At 40.2% G+C, this 21,729-nt stretch overlaps 1 protein-coding gene across 9 annotated transcripts in view; it reads left to right on the forward strand.

Annotated features, from left to right (window-relative positions):
• The window catches only part of EPS8 (EGFR pathway substrate 8, signaling adaptor), a 129,619-nt gene that overhangs the window by 2,879 nt on the left and 105,011 nt on the right, over nt 1-21,729 (forward strand). Inside the window, exons 1-2 of one of the 9 annotated variants that reach the window (XM_023925554.2) lie at nt 4,325-4,504; nt 7,228-7,401. The exons of 7 other annotated variants lie outside the window; for them this stretch is intronic. The gene's annotated coding sequence lies outside the window, so the exon portion shown is untranslated. Of the gene's footprint in view, nt 1-306; nt 502-4,324; nt 4,505-7,227; nt 7,402-21,729 lie in introns of those variants that run through there. One more of the 9 variants, XM_086886003.1, reaches the window with a different exon arrangement.

A 21,729-nucleotide genomic window follows, 5' to 3' on the forward strand; every position in this document is an offset into this window, starting at 1 on the left:
AGTAAATACTGTAAATTACTTTTACTGAAGGTAAAAGTATTGCTCCTCTGCATTGTGTCTGCTGAAATATTAACCGAGTGATGGCTCTGGCATGCCTTTGCAGCATAGATCATATTTTAATTACTCTTCTCCATCATCAGAAATGTGGTCCTCCTCCCTTCCTATTGACTGTCTCCCTTCTCGTTTGTGATTGTGCAATGTCTATATGTCAGCTACAAAAGTTGCTTACGTGGGAGAACATCAAAATGACCATTTTTGTTGTTAGCAACTGGAAATACTTCATCAGCATTGTGTGGCAGCCTCCTTTCCCTGGAACACCCATGGAAACGCTGCAACCCCTGCCCTCTGAGGAGAAGAAACCTCTCCTGGGCCAGGCTGGCTGTGAGTTGGTGTTTTCCTCCTGGTGCAAAGAGCTTGCAGAGTTTCCAAGGTGCGAGGGAGATGCCCTGTATCTCCTGGTGCCTCACAGCTCACGGGGAGTGTGGCATTATTATCATTCAGGTAAGGAGATACTGTGCTCAAGGCTCCAGGGGAGCAGGGCTGGAAATGGAAGTGGATTTGGACTCCAGTTGTCCAGCTGGCTTGTGCTGTCACACGCTTGTGGAGGTTGTGGTGCTGAGCTGTGCCTCCTCCTGAATAGCTCCAAATTCATGATCCTGAGCCATTCTGCAGTTCTGAAAGCAGACAAAGCGTCCCATCAGATTTATTTGGAGGGAGGTAACACCCAGTAATGATTAGGTGCTAGTTATATACAGCAGTAATAGAGAGGGCAAGATTAATCTGAAGTTACTTCTGCTGTGAAATGCACAGATGGGAAAAAGTACTGAAGTTTTCCACTTGGTGACAACTAAATTCGTGAAATATGGTTGATTTTTTTCTTTTTCTGTCCATAGTCCAGCTGTAAATGGCAAATCAGTCACATTAATTACTTCATTTTTTCCCCTGCGGGTGACAGCTTATTAAAATCTAACATCTGAAGTCAAATAATTGAAGCCCCAAGGGTCAAAATAGATTTAAATATATAAGAAATCTTTGGTTCTGGGCTACTGTGGGGAGATAAGAGAAGTCTTGAAGTCCACATGACAGAGATTGAGCTAATGAAGCACTTGCTAGCTTTGGTTTCAGTGTCCACCACTTGTTGCTCCTGTATTCCTGGTTATAATTCCTGCATCTCTTCTCATACAGCAAATAACCGGCCAATGCACAATATTTTTTTCAATCTTTTGGCTGTGCCAGACAGGAAAAGGAAGCCCTTTGGTCTGTGACCCATCCACTGTCCTCTCTCTGCTGTGGGGCTGCTGGCCAGAAAGAAAAGACATTTCACACCTTGGAGCTGTGCATCGTGCGTGGCCTGATCCTTCTATCTCCATTCAAAGCATATTTTTCAATGTGAAAATTCGGTTTATAAGAGGCCCACTTCTTGTTTTCAGTGCTAGTTCTCTAGTTTTTCCATTATTTTCCATTATTTAATACTTCAAAGCAGGAGAAACTAGAATCCCTGATTTCAGGGAGGGGCTGTAACTGGTGCCATTTTATCTTAACTCATTCAATTTATTCATCCAAAACAACGACGTTCTGTTTTGTACAGCTTCAAGTCTGATACCTAGGAATTCCAGTTTTCTACCCTGAATTTCAAAGTTAGCTGGTGGCTGTCATCTGAACTTTGTTTTGCCATGAACTTCAGCTCTTAGTGCAGTCCTGAGTGACCGCGGAGGAATTTAGGTATAAAGCCATTGAAAGTTTCACCTAAGTCAGTGACACTGTTTTGGGTGTGCGTAGAAAACATTTGCAAAACTGTTTATAAAACAGTGCTCTGCAGTCACTGAAATGGAATGTTAAGGCAAAGGTGTCTTTTACAGCTGTTGACACTCGGGGAGTCACAGCCTTCTTGGAGAGACCACGATGATGTGGGAAGCAGCAACCTCCACATCTGTTCTGCTTTTTTCTGTTTTTTTTTCCTCCTAATTTTGTGTCATTGACAGTGGGGGATAAGAAAAAAAAAATGAATCACAAATGGAAATGTTGTTAGCATTTGCTTTTTAGGATCTGTTTCATTTTGAGCTGTGGCCGTGAGCCTGCAATGGCCAACACATGCCTTTGATTGTAACATCAGTTTTAGTAACATTTTTGGATATTAGCAGACTCAGGGCCTTGAATTGCTACTAGTTGAATGCCTCCAGTCCTTTCTTCCCTTCCCTCTCCATGCCACTGTCTCGGTAATTAAAATCAGGCATGCTGTGAATCTCCACAGGGTTAAGATCTGACAAGGAAATAGCAAATTACAAATTACTGTCTTTGCATTTATTACTTTTGTCTTTTGATGAATAGGCTTCAGCTACCTTGTACATCCTGAACAGACAAAGTTAGCAGATGTCTCTAGCCTCAAAGGTGCAGAGTTAGTATTTTCCATGAGGTTATCCATTTCTCTGGGATTTTCTGTCGTGTAGTTTTCTGATGCATGACAGGCGTCTTCATTACTGTGGTGGTGTGACAGGGGATCCTACTTGCCTTTGTTCTTAAAGCCTCACTCATGTTGTCACTTTGGCCAACCACAGAAATTATTTGGTTCTCTATCAAGCTACAGAGGGGGGAAAAAAAAATAGCAAAAAACCCCAGTATAAACACAAAAATGATTAAACCATTCTCCTGAAATACTGTGAAAACTTTGAGTATTTCAACAGAATATTTAATAATAATTAATGATTTTAAGAATAGTATTTCTGAGTGAAGGTAGGTGTTATGAATGTCCAGTAACTCAAAAAAGTTTCATACAGATAAAGTGGTTGTTTGGGGTTTTTTGGTCTTTTTATTTTTTTGTTTCATCATTGATTTTATTTTGGTTTAGTTTTTTTGTTTGTTTTTCTTTTCACGAATGCATTGGTTTTACATGAGAGAGAGAGGATTTGTCTTTTAATAAGCCAAAATGTTACAATTCATGGATTTTCTGGATTTTATAGATTACCCCTGCAGGTAAGGGAACACCTGATTCCTTTCAAGCTTTCCATGAGTGCAGGAGAGCTCAGTTCAGCTGAGTTAATTGTGAAACTGCCAGAGCTGGTTCCTGGGGCTGGAGTTTGCTGTAGCTGCTGGATGCTTCAGACTAAATATACTACAAGAGTTTCTCTTATTGTCTGTAGCCTGGGAATGTTTGTAACTGGAAAATAAAGAAGTGTCTCTTGGCAGATTTGTATTTATTACTTTGGTTTCTGCTCCTGCATGTAAAAGCATTTTTAAAGATGAGCTGACGGTTCATTTGCACTTCAGTACTTGCAAATACCTGGTGAGATACAAGATTATCCAAATTTTGTCAATGTTTTGACTTTAGGTTGACTTTGATGTTGCTGTGTTTTTCTCCCTTAAAGGTCTTAGCAAATTGTCTTTCACCTGAAATGTGAACTTTGGTTAATGAGCACGTTCTTTCATTCTGGGGTGGTTGAGAGGGCTGAATTCATCCCTCTGAATGCTCCTTTCATGAAAACTGAGGACTTTGCTCTTCCTTCTAGTGCACTCTTCCTTCTTCCGAGGCCACTGATCTTTTTATCTGTTTCCACAGTGTGTCTGAGGTGTAGTCTTCTCTAATTCCTGACACAAAGATCTCTTTGTTTCCAATGTAAAATACAATTTGAAGTAATTAGCCTGAAGAAAGCTTTTTTTTTTCCCCCTGCTCAGTAAGGGCTTAGAAAGACTTGTTGTTTCTGGGTGTTAGGTATCTGGTTAATGCAGGGATTCACTGAAGAGTTCAGTGCCTGTGAGAATCCAGTGTGCATCATAAAAATATTTTTGAATGAGCTGTTCTATTACTCAGAGCATTTGAATGTGAGACCTTTGTACAAAGAGTGAGACATTTGTCTTGTACGTTGTTTTATGCACTGGGATACACGGAGAACTCAATGATCTGGCAAGGAAATGGAGTTACAACTTGAGGGGTTTGTGATACCATGTGGCAGTAAAATTTAGCGTGATGATCTTCTGTGCCATTTAAAGAATGGCGTGGAAAAGTCAACCATTTGTACTAAAGTAATTTTCAGCTTTGCACAACGTGTCTTGAGAAGGCAGTGAGTGCATTGTACTGCCTTCAGCTGGAGACAAAAATACACATCTGTATTCAATGTTTCACATAGGGAATTGGGTGGCAGGCTGTGTATTAAATACATGTGATTTCTTCTTTCCCTTCAATCCCATCTCAGACTCGCTTTTCCCTAAGTGGAATTATTTATTCCTCTGCTCCGCTCCCAGCATTATTTATTGCTTTGCAATTCATCCTGTGCTCTCGAAACCCTTAGTGCAATGTTTCATCTTTCTGCTTCCTTCTCCTCATGTGTTCAGGGATAAAGTCTTGTCCAGGGCTGGGAGGCAGAGGATGGGATCTGCTTCTGTTCCAGCAGCAAACTTTGTTAAGGCTAATAAATCTGGGCTAACAGGTAATTAGCCTCCTGGTGCTATCTCACATGGAGAGGGCAGGACAGCGTGAGGAATCTGGACTTTGTGCCTTTGTGTCTCTTAGGTAAGTCACCCCTGGGTGACAAATGTCCTGTCTCTGCCAAGAGACAGACACAGCTTCTCCCCTGCACTCACCCTGTCCCTTCTGGTGGCTGCTCCAGTGCTGCTGCCTCCAGAGCCTTGCCTTGGGCTTTGGTCTCACCTGGCCCCTGAATTCCTCAGGTTTTCCTTCCTTCTCCACTTGCCTCAGCCATGTTTCTCCACCATCCTCCATATTCTGGTCCATCCTGCTGTTGAGTCTTGATATAACTTTAGTCTCCTGATGTATTTTTTTTTTCCTCTTCCTCCCCTCTTCCTCCCCTCTTCCTCCCCTCTTCCTCCCCTCTTCCTCCCCTCTTCCTCCCCTCTTCCTCCCCTCTTCCTCCCCTCTTCCTCCCCTCTTCCTCCCCTCTTCCTCCCCTCTTCCTCCCCTCTTCCTCCCCTCTTCCTCCCCTCTTCCTCCCCTCTTCCTCCCCTCTTCCTCCCCTCTTCCTCCCCTCTTCCTCCCCTCTTCCTCCCCTCTTCCTCCCCTCTTCCTCCCCTCTTCCTCCCCTCTTCCTCCCCTCTTCCTCCCCTCTTCCTCCCCTCTTCCTCCCCTCTTCTCCCTTCCCTTTTTGTTTTACATCACTCTTTAATTGCACATACTGCTTCGTGTTCAGCTTCATGACACTTCTTGCAGCAAAGCTTTTGCACACTCAAACCCCAATTCTTCTTTCTCCTTTTCTGTCCTTTATTCCAATGTCTCCTCTAAAACATTTCAGATCCGCTGTTCTCAGAGGGAAATGTTGTAAGTGAAATTATACGGATAGTTAAGTCTTTGTGGGTTAAGTCATGTCTTCCCTATAATTCTGTGTACTTTGCCAAGGCAATAATTTTAAGCTCTCATCATGCAGTTCTGGAGCTCAAGACCTTTCTGGGAGGTGTTAGAGTGTGTGTAGGCATTTGTTTTCCCTATGTGAGAGAGGTGTCTAATACACATCAAAAAAGTCTCCTCAATAAATAGTCCTACTGAATATGAATGTAAGATATTCTCAGAAGTGCCTTTGGTACGTGGTAGAACAAGTTCTTTTCTACTTAGAATTTACAGTTTTTCTCACTTTTTATATGAAAGCTGAATGTTGACATGCAAGAGGCTTAGGGCAGCTGGCAGCAGGGAGCTGTGTCTTCCCAGGGACAGCACTGATTTGTTTTTTTGGAGGAGGTGGATGCTCAGTGCATGAGAGTTTATATCCCACTGGACTCTTTGAGTATTTTAAGCTGTCCTTTTATAACTCTGAAAGTTATTGTCCAGACATCTCCATTCCCTTTTTAAAAAATAATCTAAAAAATCTCGATTTTGGAAAACAGCTGTCCTCAGTTTTCTTATTTATAAACAAAAAAAACGTATCTGACTCTCAGGAGTTTTGTGAGGCTTAATTATAAATATTTATACAGGCTTTTGAAGATATAAAGCAGCATATAAATGCTAAGTAGTGTTATTATTACCACCAGCTGCTTTGTTGTAATTGAAGTAATAAAAGTTCCAGAGCCAGTGGTTGTGTTGCTGTTGCCTAAATACAGTTTTTGTGTATTTAGACAGACATTGAGGATGGTGGCAGTGATGGTGTAGACCATACTGAAATACAGTATGTGGGACAGCTATGAAATCTTTGTGAAGGGCTTAAAAAAAATTAATTAATTATAATAAAAAAAAGGAAAAGTTCATAACTGGAAAAGAATAAACCCTCTTCTGCAGCATGCCAGTGTTTAGAGGTCCCAGGACTAACTGGGGGCTGTCTGTGCTCTGCAGTGTCTCCCAGATTAGGAATGAGCTGGCAGCATTTGCTTTTCTCTCTGGCATATAAAAGAAGGGGGAATCTTTTAGAGATGATTGGTAATTGGTAGTGTAGGAAAAGTAACATGGTATAAATCACAATTGGCCTTTACCATTTATTTTTTTTTTTTAAGGTCTACTTTTGTAAACCTTCATGACTTAAAGCTGAGCTATTTTTATTAATGTTCTTGTGCTTATCTCACATAACCAGCTTGTTAAAAGAGGATATGAACACTTTTTAAGCCTCTGGCTTATAAATTGTGAGAAAGAGAAAAGAAGATTGATTCCAACAGGCTGGAAGGTAGATTCATTTCTCTTCTAGTTAGCAAAATGAGAGAGGGGGAAGAATTAAACTGCAGACTCAGTGAGCCAATCAGTTTCAGCCGGGTTGCAAATCATTAGATTTAGCTCTAATGTACAATTTAATTGTAAAAGTCTAACTTAAAAGAAAATAAATCCAGGGGAATTTTGTTTTGCTAAATTGATGATAATATCTCTAAGTTATTTTTGCCTGAAGTAATAAGACTGTGGAAAAAATAAAGTAATAACAAAGGAGCAGTGAGGGGGAACAATTATTTTGCAAATATCTCCTGAGGTTCAGAGGGGGTTACTTGGTTGCATTAAAAGAAGAATATTGTGCTGCTTGAATGTTGGAGAGGACTGATAAAAACTGGTTTGAAGAAAACATCTCTGTTCTTTTTACTGTAAACATTTGAGATAAGATGGAAAAGTTTGGAAGAATGCAACATCTTCTGCGAGTTCTTTCAGCATTCTTAATTGTTTTTTATGACATCTTGGTTTGGACATTGGCAGATATTTCTGGTGGCTTTTAGGGGGTCCTAATTTATTATGTTGGTCTGTCAAACTTCCTTTTGCAAGTGATCTGTTTCTAATCATATTTTAATATTTAGTAAAATGCTGGTTTTATTTGTAAGGGATGTTTCCTAGCAGCTTCTGGATCAGTTCTACTTGTGAAGACCTGACTTAGCTAAGGCTCTAGAGAGATCACACAAATCTGGATCATGATTTCACAGTGGCTGTACTGCAAGGACTTGGAAAACAAGAGAGGATGCAAAGCAGGGAACATACTCAGTCCTTTATGATTATAGGTAAGCAAATTTTCAGACAACTTTGAACATTATTAAACATCAAGAAGAACAGTCCCCAGCCCTTTTTTCATTTTATATTTTTTCAGTTTTAGGCAAATCTTACTTTAAAAACTGCTTTAAAACGTACAACCACAAAGTTGTTCTGCATAGAAATAGAAGCACTTTAAAAACAGAGCAATATAGCCCTGAGGCACATATGGAGACAACCCAAATGCTGAATGGTAGGTTCAGAAAAGGTTACTGCTCCAAATATTTTCAGTAGCCAAGTGGAAGACAATTCACAGCATTGTATTAGGGCTGTTCTCTCTTTGTGTGAGACTGGTGACACCTCGTTGTGAATAAAAGTCTGGGGGTTTTTGACAGCCGTGGGAAAGAGCAACTATTTTATGCTCACTGTACACAGTGGTAGAACAATTGGATGGAATTTCATTTTTCTGTTGCCCCAGACTGTAACATAGAGCAGTGTAGCTATCTTTTGAAGTACAAAAAAGATCTGCCTCGGGGGCTATCGTTTTAAAGCATCATATGAAATGCTGATTGAATCGGGTCTGCTCCTTGCACATTTTAAGTGCAAGGAAATGTGTGTTGAGACCTTGCTAATCCTTCATTTGCACAAAGTCTTTGGCTTGTTCCCTGACTGTCAAGGAATTAATGGTGTGCTTCAACCAGATCCTGCATTACAAGGCTGTAATTATTTTCATAAGAGATTCTGCACTGCGTTTGGTGGTGCTTTATGAATTATCATAATAAATAGAATGAAATTGCTGTTGTCAAAACATATGAGCACAGTAATCTGATTCCCATTGTTCTTGTACTCGGTGGCTCATGGAATTAAGTGATACCCAGTGGACTTGCAGGCAGTTCAGGCAGCTTGGTGAGGTTTGTTGAGTTGTGGTTGTGGCAATTTGAACAGGGGTGTAGCTGGCAAGGAACAATTCCAGTGAGCCAGAAACAGGCTCCTGTTGCATGGGACACGGTGGATTTGTGCCTCTTGGTGAGGATGGAGATCCTTGCTGCTGTGGCTTTGCCCAAACCTGGGTATGGTTCTGCACCACAGACACCTCCTGTTTCCATTCTGTGGAAATCTGCACCTAGCTGAAGCAGGCTGTACAGAAGATAGCATCCATCACTTGGAGAGAGTCAGTAGTATTCCATTTTGGAGTATCTACCCAGCATTTTCCCTTTGGTTTGTTACAAATCTTCCCATGGTCCCAGTCCCTCCAGATCTTAGCCAGCGACTGGAGGTTTGTTGAACCAGGCACTCAATTTCAGGGGAATGTTATTATTTAAACATTGTGTCTATTTTTAAGTCAGATGATCTATAAAACCAGTTTAAAACCGCAAGAGATCATTGCATCATCTAGTTTGACCTCCAGAGTCTAGGAAGGAGTTGAGTTTCTGCCCTTCTATTTCTGGTAGAAAAATATTAATCAAGTTGCCTTGGCTTTCCTCTCAGAGGAAGATAGACACAGTAATTTAAACTACCTGCCCCTGGCAAACACTGGCATTTTTCACTAAGCACATTAGTGCATTTTTAGTGGTTCTTTGTGTGTAAATCATGTGAATGCCAGAACGTGGTGCAACCCTCTCGATGCTGCTGTTTGTGTGTGTGTATCTATAAAAAACTCTATATATTTTGGCACAAAACAGATGCAATCCATGTTTCTTCCTCTAGACACACACCTTTTCCCCAAAAGCTTCATAGACTAAAAGCAGGTGATCCTGCTTCTATCCTTCATGCTTCACTGGATAAATTCTGCAAACTCACTTTCTGAACCACTGTGTACTTGTCTGTGTCATCATTTTTTGCTCACTTGGCAGACTGAGGCACTTGTTTGCACTGCAGTTTTTAAGAGTTAAATGCCATGTTAGCCTGTGTGGGGAATCCATGGGAATTTTGGGGAGGTCCTTTTATGGGTTCACTTTGATTTTTGAGAGATTTGTGTTTCCTAGAGCATGCAACTGGTGTACTCTGGGATGTCCAGATACATGCTGTGCTACTATTGCCAGGAATGGCAGCAGTAACATTTTCTTTTCAATATTGTCACGTCTTCCTCATGGCTTCTATCAAACAACATTTATGTTGATGTCACTACAGGCAATTTAGCAAATTGAGTCCAAAAACTGGGTTTCTGTGGGAATGTGGCACAAGCAATGCGAGTCCTTGGTTTTAAAACCTTCCTGGTAGAGCTTTAGTGCAGTTGCTCCTTTAGGATGTAAAGAAAAATATGTGGTAATTTTACAGATGACCTTGCTCTTTATGCTCCCCTTGCATGGGACTCTTGCTTCCAGTAATGAGGAAATGTTCCGAGGCAGCGTTCTTGCCGCGATGCCATAAAATAACACAGACTTCCAGTTATTCCCCTGTTCCTGCCCTGTAACAGAACTGTGCCTTCAGGGACCAACTGACCTTAAAAATGATGCATATCTGGAGCCTGGGGTCATTTTAGTTGTACAGAATTTATTTTTAATTTTTTTTTTTTTTTAATAGGCATTGGGCTGGTGATACTGCACTCGCTGATTAGAGACAGTGTGTAATTGGTATTCTTGATCCAAGTGTGCACTCTCCACTCTGGACACACATTTCCCCTAGAGCTCCTAGAAATCCACTCAGTTATTGTTCTGCCAGAAAGAAAAAAGCAGGAAAACTATCCAACAATTGCCTAAAATTTACGAGTCTGAAGGTGTTTTTCAGCCCTGGGATAAAGATTGGTAGTGATGTCCATGAGTTGTTCAGCTGTGGGTTGAGAAGGGTTTCTGCAGCCTCAGAATCTTGATCTCTAAGTATTTGTTTGTTCCCCTGATATTAATAGAACAAATTGTCTGTCTCCCTGTTTAATGATTTTGAGGTTAAGGCTCAAAAATCTCAAATTAAAAAAACAACAACCCACGACAAAAAAAAAAAACCTCAGAGCAAACCCAAAGATAATTTATGTGCTTGTTTTGTTAAAGGAAACGTAGATCATTTGGAAACAATTTAAAAGAATTTGTCACCATTCTTGCTATTTTCTTCTGTCCTCATCTTACTGTGAGACACATCTTTTTTTTGAAGAGTGTACTATTTTAAACAGGCATTATGTTTTTATGAAAACTCTGCTGGGCAATGTCTAACTCCAGACAGAAAAGCAAATAAACTAAGAAAAATCCTCTGTTTATCTGAGATGAGAGGACTTTAAGAGGAGGAGAGAGGATCTAAAACAACTTAATGGTCTCTTTTGTCTCTCTTTATGTCCCTTAATGTTCTTCTGCAGTTTTCAGGAGTGACATTATCTCATTGGTATGTCACTGGGGTAGAACTACAAAGAAATCTCAAAAATACTCCCATCTTTAGACTGTACAGTGAAGAGGCAGAAAGTTCTGTAATATACTGATCTAGGCTGATCCTGATTTTACTCTGGAGCTTTCAGAGGAGAGGGGGAAATTCAGAATTGATGTGAGTGTTTAATGATTGGTAACATCTTTTGGATGTTTCCTGCACCTCAGTGAAGCAGACCTGAGCACTTACATCTTTCTTTTGAGGTCGTTGATTTTACATACAGAGATCTCTTGTGTGCAAGGTTGGCTATTTGGGATTCCTAATTAATGAAATTTGACAGCTCATCCTTGGTTTTACTACTTGGTACTGCCTCAAATAAAGCTAAGCAAGCTTACTGTAAACTTGCCTGAGCTCTTCTCTGTTGAAATCTGTCACAATTTCCTGTCACTTGCAAGGCTGTTGAGAGAGCTGTCACACAACTGAGTGCTGGAATTGTAGAGGTGGGTGTACCAGCAGTGCTGAGTGGAGATGGAGAAGTGGGGGCTGTTGACTGGGAAATGAGCAGGATGGTGTTGGGGGGGGCTCATTTCACTACATTCCTCAGGATCAGACTGTTGAGAGCTAGAACAGCTGCCAGGGTTCCTGCCCATGAGGTTCTTCAGTTTGTTTTCACTCCATTCTTCAGCTAGACTTACCCCCTTGTAAGGACTAACAGCTAAATGGGAAATAAAATTAACATCTAATTTCCTTCCTTGTGACCCCTGTGTTTTTCATAGCCTCCACTGTATGGATGGAGGGCTTGTTTCCATATATTTTCACAATCTCCAGATCTTTTGTGCTGGCTGCAGACCTCATTGCCAGGTCCTGGGCAGTGGGAGCCAAAAACCCCAATAAACCCTGATAATACAGTGGTGATACCCTGTGAGCCTATGCCAGTGGTAGCAAACAGAGGTTTGGAGTGGGGAATATCAGTGCTGCCACTCAGGAAATCAGAGCTTGTGGCTTTTATCCTTCTTTTGCAAAGCCCTGGGATTCTTCTTTTATCTTGGTTCAGTCTGCTAAGTCTTGTGAAAACAATAAACTGGCTCACCTCCAGTGCTGTGATTTTTATCTTCAATTAATAACAAGTTGTCTTTTCTCACAAAGTGCTTTTCTTTGAAACAAAATTTGCTTCATCTTCTTGAGGATCCTACCATGTTAGCTAACACATTAAATACGGTGGATTTTTTTTTTTATTTCTTCTAATAATCCTTGTGCTATCAGGACCTTTGATTTGCCTGGATTTTAGGGAGTCATTGAAAAGAAGAGGCAATTTGACAATTTTTTGTTTGGCAATTTGACTGTGATCCTCCCTCTCAAATGAGTTACCATTTTGAGAGTGACATCTGAGTCTGCCTGTGTTTCTGCATGACTGGAAGCTGTCACTACTCATTGAAACTTATTAGTGCTGGAAATGGATATGCTGCTTCATCTGCTGGGGAATGAAACATGAGGCACCAGCAGCCCAATTTCAATGTTGTTCCCCTGAGGAAAAGGTGATTGGAGTGAGGAGAGCTTGGACAGTGAGGAGTGAGAGCTGCCTCGAAGCTCAAAGAGGCTTTGGGAGCTTTGCCTACAGGTTGCTAAAAGCAGATTGTGGCATTTTTTGATGATTCAAGAAAATCCTGTGCTTTTAAGATCAAAGTTTAATGGGAGCATACAATGCTTTAGCTGAAGATTATACTGCAGAAGACACTAAATATTCATTTTAGAGGAACCCAAGTTGGGAATCCTCATTTTGGGGAATGAGCAGTTGAGAAATTAGACTTTTAAGAGGGCAGGTGCAAAGTTTGACTCAAGGCCGAGCTTCTGTAACATCTCTTGAGTCCACACATACACCACTGAAGGTATGCAAAATGATTCCTAAAAATACAGCCCTGGGGGGTGGAGGCCATGACCCTCCATCTATCTTTAAAGGACCTGAAGCCTTCAGGACACGTGGGCACTGCTGACACGTTGTCACTTTTCTCATCTGAAAGGGCTGGGAGCCAAAAGAGCAGAAAAAGACAAAATGTGAGTGACTCCAACTCTCAACACATCACTGATGTTTTACAGGTCGTGGGTATATTGTAATTTCTTCATTGTTTTTTCACTTTATTCTATCAAATATTCCCAGCACAGAGATTATTTTCCCCTACATCTTCTCCCCTTTCCATGCCTAAACACGAGCCCAGAGCTTGGCAGGAGTCTTTGATTGACAGTGCCTTCACCATTTGAGACTGGTGCTGTGCTAAAATGTACAACTGGCATTTCAGAAACTGCAAAACTGACCTGACAAAATGTGATTTTCAATTTTTTTCTTTTTTTTTATCCAACTCTCCCTTCCTCTCAGTGAGTTGTAGATGTGTTCTTGGTTCTGGTCTGTCACGTTGTTGTGTCACTGGTTAATATTTCTGCAACCTGTAGAGCACTGAAATTGAGACACCCTGAAATTCATACATAGAATTGAACCAGCATAGTTATAAATTAATCCCAATTAAGATTTTTTTCTTAAAGAGAGTTCAGTCTGAAGCTGACAGAGAGTGCAAAGGTGACCTTCAAGGTGATGGGAATTGTTAGTACAGACCAGATTTTACTAATGGATTTGTGACTTCCATACTGCCTCTGAATAACCCATTTATTTCTCTGGAACAAATTAAGGGTTTTTGCTCTTTGCCTAAAGACCAGCATTTTTAAAGCAAACTTACAGTTCTCTCAACCTCCCATGCAACAACTTGGAGTCTTTTCCCTGACAGATAATAATATTGTGAGGAAAAGGAAGTTTTGCAGCCCTTAAACTTCCTGAAGAAAAAAGTACTGCTAAGATTACTTGGAAAAAAAAAATATTAAAAACACGACAAAATATTCAATGAGTCATAATTTACAGGAACCATCAGTTTTCTTTGATGGTAACAAGATATAATTTTTTTCCCTTTATCCCAAAGAAAGGTAAATTTTTTGCCAGCTTTTTTTTGCTGGTGTTACACTTCAGTATTGCAATCATATTTCAAGGAATAGTATCCAATTTCATCCATCAGTAAAATGAGGATGCTTCTGAATTATTAATAGAAACTCTGCACATCAGGTTTGAACACTGAATAAAAGGAAATGAGGAATCAATTGAATAAAACAATGAAGTTTCGAAAAGACATGACAAAAATAATGCCTTTTATGTCTCACTGGACATTTGTAAAAATGCTTATAGAGAAAAGCCATTCCTGTTGTAATAATTAGTGTTTGTGCAAGAGAATGCTGCCTCAATTAACAAAACTGATTTCTGTAGCACAGTGGTGAGACTGGCTCAGACTAAAACTGAAATGTTCTCTACTAAAGTACTAATGCTAATTAGTGAATGAAAGATCCCTTCCAAATAAAGTCACGTTTCCTGTATGAACTAATGACCCAAATTTAAAGAAGGCTCTTACCTGATCAGCCTTTGAGGGATTGCACCAGGCATTACAGTTTTACAACTCTTATGCTAAATAACATTTCTGAAGGCTGTGATTTCACATAATGAAGGTGTGATGAACATCCAGGTTTAAGCTCATGGGGACTTGTTCTCCTTGATGACTTTTTTCCCCTCAGATCTCATCGTGTTCTTGCTTCTGGATGTCTGCTGTGCATGAGGTTTTCTCTTGACTTCCTAGAGAAAAATATTGGGTTTGTGATCCTCAGTGAAATATTTTTATTTACTTTTTTTTGGGTTTTTTTCAGGTATTTAAAATAGCAATGTATCAATAGTGGTCTCTGTCCATGTCTGGAGCATCAGAATTCTGGTTTGTCCTGGACCTTGAAAGTTGCTGTGGTAACTGAACATCCCACCAGGGACTTGAGATAGGTGTGCACACCTCATTTAACTTCCTAGCCTTCCTCTGCACATCTCTCTTAGGTCTGTGAACTCCATTAAAACTTCATCTCTGGTGTTCTTTGGAAAAGGAATCCCTCCTCCTGTCTCTGCCTCCCTTTGCTGCAGCCTGGCTGTGATTTCCTCCTCACTCTGTGTTGAGTGAGGAGCTGAAGATGCTCACCTGGAGCTTCCTCCCTGCTGGTGGGCACTGCTGGAGGCTCTGGTCCAAGCTGTTGTGTCCATCAGTGCCCTGGCTGTGGGAAAGGGACACTTCAGGAGCTGAGCATGACACAAGGACACCCAGCAGAGTCCCTGCAGGGGCTGCTGCTCTCTGCACCGCTGGGTTTGGGCTCCTGGAAATCACTTTCTCTTACCCAAAAGCAGCTGGCATTGGGCTCCTGGAAATCACTTTCTGTTACCCAAAAGCAGCTGGCATTGGGCTCCTGGAAATCACTTTCTCCTACCCAAAAGCCTGGGCATTGTTTCCTTCTGAAGCACCACACAGGTAAGAGCTGACCTTCAGAGCCATGGGTGCTCTGGGGGCTGGACCTTGTCCAGGGCAGCTCAAATACCTCTTTTCATCACCCCCTCCCTAATAACATAACAGGAGCTGCATATGGACTTAAAGGAAAGAAGGAAATCTCCATGGGGATGAAATGTAAGGAGCCATTGTGTAAATATGTTTTATATTATATAGTGGGAATTACACCCTCCTCTTTGATTTTTAAGCTTTTTTTCCTGCCAAACTCTAATCCAAAGAGATTTTTTTAGGAAGCCAGCATCTCCCACACACAAGGCTCCTCTCTTTCTCCTTCTCTCTTATTCTGGGTGATGTTTTACCACTCATTCTGTAGTAGGACAGTGAGCCAACCCTGCTGGTGCCCCCACGCACTCTCTGGAGCCGAGCACAGGCTGAGTGCCTCCCTGAGCTTGCAGCTGGATTGAATCATGTTTGGGTTTCTTTTCAATCTGGCTGAAGGGTTCAGCACCATCTGTGAGCTGTTTGTAGACAGCAGCGTGTTCTGGAGTGCATTTGGGTGGGAGGGGTGGCACCCCCTGGTTTTGGTGTACTTTGAATGTGTGGTTGAGATGTGCTTGGTCTGACTGCCAAAAAGTCTTCAAAGGGTCCTTCTCACCACAGTCAAGTCCTGCTAGCTTGCTGCATTCAACTTTTATAGGCTTTTTGGTACTTTTGGTACTTTTTTTTTGGTTACTTATTCACTTCCAGCCGTTGGCTTCTTGTTGCCTACTTGTCATCATCAGTTGGTTTGTGGCACTGAGTGATGGCTCTGCTGCCTTTGGGGTAAAAAATAAAGATGGATTTCTTCTTTGGGCCCCGCTCATGGTGGTGTTTCCTTGACTTTTTGATAAGTAGAAGTCAATTTTCATGATTCAGGAGGAAGAAAACTCCATATCTACCATTTGCCAGGATATTGTGAGGTGGGGGGGGTTCTTCCTCCCTCTCTAAGAAGCACAGGAGGGAATTTAGTCCTCAACTCATCCTGCCAATTCTTCTTTGCCCTTGAAGAATATTCCTCTATAGATTTTGTGGGTTATTTTTGCTTTGGTTTGTTGTGGGTTTGGTGGGGGTTTTTTTGAGCCAGTTTTGGTAAACAAGTTGAACTTGCCGAAGGCTAAAGATACAAAGAAATTTATGGGTGGTGACCTGAACCTTTATGCTGAGACATTTTTGCAGAGCAGCTCTGTTACCAGCTTGCAAGCCTTAGGTAATTTATTTCTCCTGTAAATCCTCCGTGAAGAGGAGGCAAGTGTAAAGCATTTTAAAAGACAAAGCTTGTAGACAACTTTCTGCCTTTCCTGGAGGTGGAGGAGAAAGCTTTAATGCATGACCACAGTTCTTTCTTTTTTTCTTCTCTTTTGTGCTGTTTGATACCTGGGAGTGGGGTGATATTATTGCACAGTTATAATTAGAAATCTGTTGTTGATGCTTTGCATCTCAGCCTTGAGTGGAATGCAAATAACCACCCAGTTTGGTAGAACAGGTATAATTTATTCCCCCAGGACACTGACTGAGGGTAACTGTGCAAAGCCACAGATTTTTGCCTTCCCTCGTGCAAGTTCAGTGGGAAATATTTGCCCAAACTCCTTCCTCGCCCTGCTGTTTTGCTTAAGCTGGAACAGAATGCAGTGAAATGTGTGGAAAAATAAGTACAGACACTTTGATATCAATCTTTTCTGGCTGGGCTAACCAGAGAGCTCCTGCCTCTGCTGCTGTGTCCCAGTGGGACCCTGAGAAGTGCTCAGCTGGGGCAGAAAGTTCTCCTTTAGGTTGTGACAGAGGAATGTAATTTTTAATGTAAATGTAATTTTTAACACTGGTTTTGCCAGGAAATTCACTGTGAAAATAGTGCTGGAAGCTGTCAAATTGCAAAGGATTTGCAGATTTCTGAAAAAAACAAACCAAATCTGCCAAGCTAAAGTTAGGGTTTTAGGAACTGAAGCATTGATACATGGGGAAATAATTAATTTTTTGCCTGGCTAGAGGATGCTGTCATATCACACTGTCAAGAAGAATGGATGTGCAACCTGGATAACACATAATCATGTCTCACTGGAACTTAAAGATATGATTTACAGGACTGACAGGCTCTTTGTTGTATCAGCATGGAGTGGTTGCAGTGCAAAGCAAAATGCACTTCAAGTACCTAGAGAGGAATTAGGCTGAAAAATATGTCATGTTTTTAATTCTGTGGATTGTTATGTCTCTGAGTAAGCCTTGTATGCAAAACATTTTTACTTCTCTCAGGAACAGTAAACACAATATTCTCATTTTCCTGTTACTGCAGCATTTTTGCCATTTGGTAATAGATATTTCTTTTTCCAATCCATCTGTGCCCATGGTATTTGGTTTTGCCCACTGCATGCAGCTTTCTTTTTTGGCAATTTCATGGAAATCTGTAGCATTCTGGGGACAAAGCTTTGCCACAGTATTGCAACTCAGTGCAGGAGGAGGTGTTTAAATTCCCAGCTTCATGTTGACAGCACTGTGGTGACAACTTTCTCTCTTGGTCCCTTCTGCAGCCATCCCATGATTGCCAGTATCAGTATAAATAATAAGTGGCTAAAAAAATAGGAACCAAGTGACTTTAACTCCCCTTTCTATAAATACAGCATCTTCCTGCCTCATTTTCCTGAGGGAATTCGTTCCAATGTTGTTTGTTCTCCAGACTGGGGGGAGTGTTCTAATCTCCCTTTCACAAGGATGTATCAGGGGGATCTTGTGAAGTCTGGCCCAGCATCACTACTAAACAAATATTTACTGAGTTAATTTATGGATGCTATAGATGATAAAACTTAGAGCTGCTATAAATCCATATTGTGATACTGGCTTTTCACAGGTATTAAGATGAATGTTATATGCTTTTGCTATGTCTTTTTCTTTTTTTCGTCCTGCCAGCAAGTTTTAGGTGTAGGTCAAGAAGAATTTTGGATTTTGGGGCAATGTCCTGTCTGTACAAACCCCCAGCAGACAAATGATGTGGGCTCAGGTTGCTATCAACACTGACTGCCTGCAGAAGAAGGAACCCCAGCCCAAATAAAAAGATGATAAAGAGAAATAAAACCTCTAGGACACATGCTCTAAAAAGGTGGACCCAGAGTGTAGCCAGGCAAAATACTTCTTAGAAAAGTTTAAATATGCATTAAACCCCCTACAACAGAATAAGATAAAAAAAGTGTTCCAAAGATACCAAGTGTGCTCTGAACAGTGCATCAAGGCACCTGGATGTTATTCTTTATTTTCTGTCCCTTATTGTCTTTATTAAACCTTTTAAAATTTAACAGGAGAGTGAACATAGCTCTCCACAGAGCTGCTACAGACAAATTTTTGCATTGTAGGTGGGATTTTTCCTCTCTCAGGGAAGGGCTGCCTCAGCCTCGAGCAGAAGGTGATGGGCACAAACTGAATTCTTTACCTTTCTCCTGCAGCTGCACTCGAAGCCATCCTCCATCTACATTAATTTCCTACAAGGAAAGACTTAGAACTTGGAGATCCTGGCCCAGGAGTGTCCTTCTTCTGGAGAAACATAATAAATTGGCGCAGAGCCTTGCCATGTCATGGTTGATTGAGGTCCTGAGGCAATATTTAGTGTACCAGAATAAGCAGTGCTCCAGTTAACACAGCCATCTCTCATGCAGGGAGATGCATTTCTGCCTTTCAAGACAAAGAACCTTTTCACTATATGTCCAGCTATTATTTTGTTAGTTCTTCAGTGGGGAATTACCACATCTCTGTTTTCCTTTGGGTGGGGAAAGAGTTTTGCATGTTCTAGCTGAAAAGCCCAGGGTTTGAAGACACAACACTTACATGAGGATTAACTTTTTAAAAGACTTCAGGGTCCCTGTGGAGTTGCCTGAGCCCATTAATAAAAGTCTGAATTTTCAGCCTAATGTATTAATTATGTTTGTCCAATCCCTAGAGGACCAGTAGATCAAATTAATCTTAATTAAATTTAAGCCTGTGATAGGAGGGGGGGAAAAAAAAAAGATAATATTGTATAGTTTAAAGCTTGAAAGAGTCATTAGACAAGCAGACTGTTAATTTTCCTGGTTAAAATGTAAATACATGTTAAATTCAGATTCCTGTAAATACATTTTAACTTACTAATTTTTAGACTGGAGGTAGAAGTTAGTAATATGATGGCTGCTGTGCTTTTGTCTTCATGGGAAGATTGTTTTTCAGATCAATAGGTTGAAAGCTCTTTAGATAAAGCCCATCTTGTCATGCTAAGCCTGTAAATGATTTTGAAGAAATTTGCAACTCTAATAGTAATATTAATACTAGAAACAAAATTTCTATGGTGGATGTTTCCATATAATCAAAAGAGAAAAAGCTGAAAGATGGAAGCCAAGATATTTGTGTTCTCAAGTTGACTTAAATCTTCCATTCAAATCCTGCTCTAGCAATCCTTAGATGTGTGAGACCATGCAGAATTACTTAATCTCCCAAGGATGTCTGCATTTTAATAAAACAGATGTCAGTTTTGCATCTTCAAGTCTATTTCTTGTTTCTGAGGAATTTTTTTCCTCAGAAACAGAAAGGGTGTTTTTTTTTTTTAAATACTTGTCTTTACCAGGCTAATATCACCCTCTTGTAAAGCAAGAAAACGTCTCTCCATCTCTTATTCTGGAGAGTGCATTTAGTGCTTTTTCTTATCTCTTCTTGTCTCATAACAAAATTTGTGTACAAATCACTGGATTTTTTCCCCCCCATTATATTTTCTTTACTGTTTTAGGGCCATAAAAGTCAGTATAAGGTTTGGTCTTCTAGAGATATTCTTGTTAAGAGCTGTCCTTTACTACTTCCTTTAGCCTGTTTTTTTCATCCACCTTGTTTTAAAACAATTCCTAGAAGCTTGCAGGAAGTTTAGCTCAGGATGTTCTTGGTGTAATCCACTGACACAATTGAGATATTTTATACATTTGTGTCCTAGGTGGGGAACATGAAATATCTGGGTTTTGTTTTTGGGGGTGGTTCTGGCATGGCTAGGCACTGACAGCAGAGTTTTGAGCCTCCTGGGAAGTGAAAATATTTCCTCTGGAGTATGATTTTGATGTATCAAAAGTTTTCTCTTCTTTTTCCAATGTGTCTGTTGTGTACATCCTTCCTTTATGTTAGCTGTCTTTATTTCACCCTAGCAAACAGAGGGGAAACTGTGGATTTATTATTAAACTCTAATAAGGGTGCACAAATTGTTTTCAAGTTCAAGACAAATGACACTGCTTGGGCAACATAAATAATGCAGTGGCTTACCTGACAGACTGGAGGCACTTCTAGGGTTTCTCACCTCATCACATCTCCTGCAAACAACTGGGAAAGGTCAGCTTCCACTTAGGCTGGAAACTGTTGCTTTCTTCATTAGGCTTCAAAAGATTGTCCCCAGTTTGTTTCTTTCTCCATTTTTTTCCTAATCCTCACAATACACATGTGTAAGATGTATTTTGCTTTTCATTGTAACCTCATGTCTTAAGTTTTGTGATTTGGCCCCAAGTTTATTGCAAGGAATAAACTTGGAATAGCTTCTTTCAGCCTGCAAGAGACAGTCTTTTATTCACATTTTTCTTGAATTTTTTTTTACCAATTAGAGGTTTTTATCTTTTTGTCACCATGAATTGATATTTTATGGCCAGAATTGAAAGTCTTAAAGTAGCTTTGAATGCATAAAATAACAATGTAATGGATGTTGTTTTAATTGACATTTTAAATGGTTAGAGTAGATTTCTGATTTTATTTATTTTCCCCAGAAAAAATTCTGGTGGTATGATTAAAATGATGAAACACTGGATTAGGAATTGTTTGCTCAGAGGGATTTTGAGTGTGTTCAGCATTGGTAATGACCCTATGCAATGAACAAAACCAAACACAATTGAAATGCTGATAGTTGATAGTAACAAGACAAAATTGTGGGCATTCTTGGGAAACTTCAAGGCTGTTACTTTTTTATTTTTTTGCCTTCTGGTTGGCATGCACAAAAGTCCCTTTTGGTCATGAGGATTTTTAATGTACTCACTTTGTTGTCTAGCAAAGTTGATTTATTCTGTTTTGATCATAATTGCTGGGCAAAAAGAATGTGGAAATACAAGAGATACGCAGAATGGTCAATAGAGAGTCAAGAAAAAGTATCCCTGTAAGCATGGTGGGTTTTTTTTCCTTTGTTTTCCATTTTGCAGGGAGATTGAGCATTTTGTGTTTATTTTTCTCTATGATCTATTAGCTCAGGATTAGGCTCTTTTGTTTGTGGTGTAAATCCTGTTCTTGGCCCACAATGAATATTAATTAACTTCTGTACTTATGTGTGCTGTGTTGAGAATCAGCTCCGTATTAGTAAGGTAAATAAAAGCATAAATGAGATGATGCAATGAAATCAAAGAGAATCTGGGATCAGATCAAGGGCAATTACCCTTGTTCCAAAATTATAAAACAGAGTAAGAGAGATAATTAGAAAACTTGGAAGGTATTTAAGCATGAGGATTTCCTTTTTATGCACCCTTAGCTTTTAGAAAGGCATTACTGCTAGACATTATCGAAAGCATTACTTTTTAATAGACTTCAATCAAAGAAACATTAACAAGAAAACCTTTATAGAGGTAAGTGGTGGTTTTTATCGTTCTTTTGGGTTCTTTTAAGAAGTGAAACCTTTTAGAAAGCTGATTCCTAGCTCAGACTTGATTAAAGAAAGATTGTTTT

This window comes from Cyanistes caeruleus, chromosome 4 (assembly GCF_971803275.1).
Source record: "Cyanistes caeruleus chromosome 4, bCyaCae1.hap1.1, whole genome shotgun sequence".
Lineage (NCBI taxonomy): Eukaryota > Metazoa > Chordata > Aves > Passeriformes > Paridae > Cyanistes > Cyanistes caeruleus.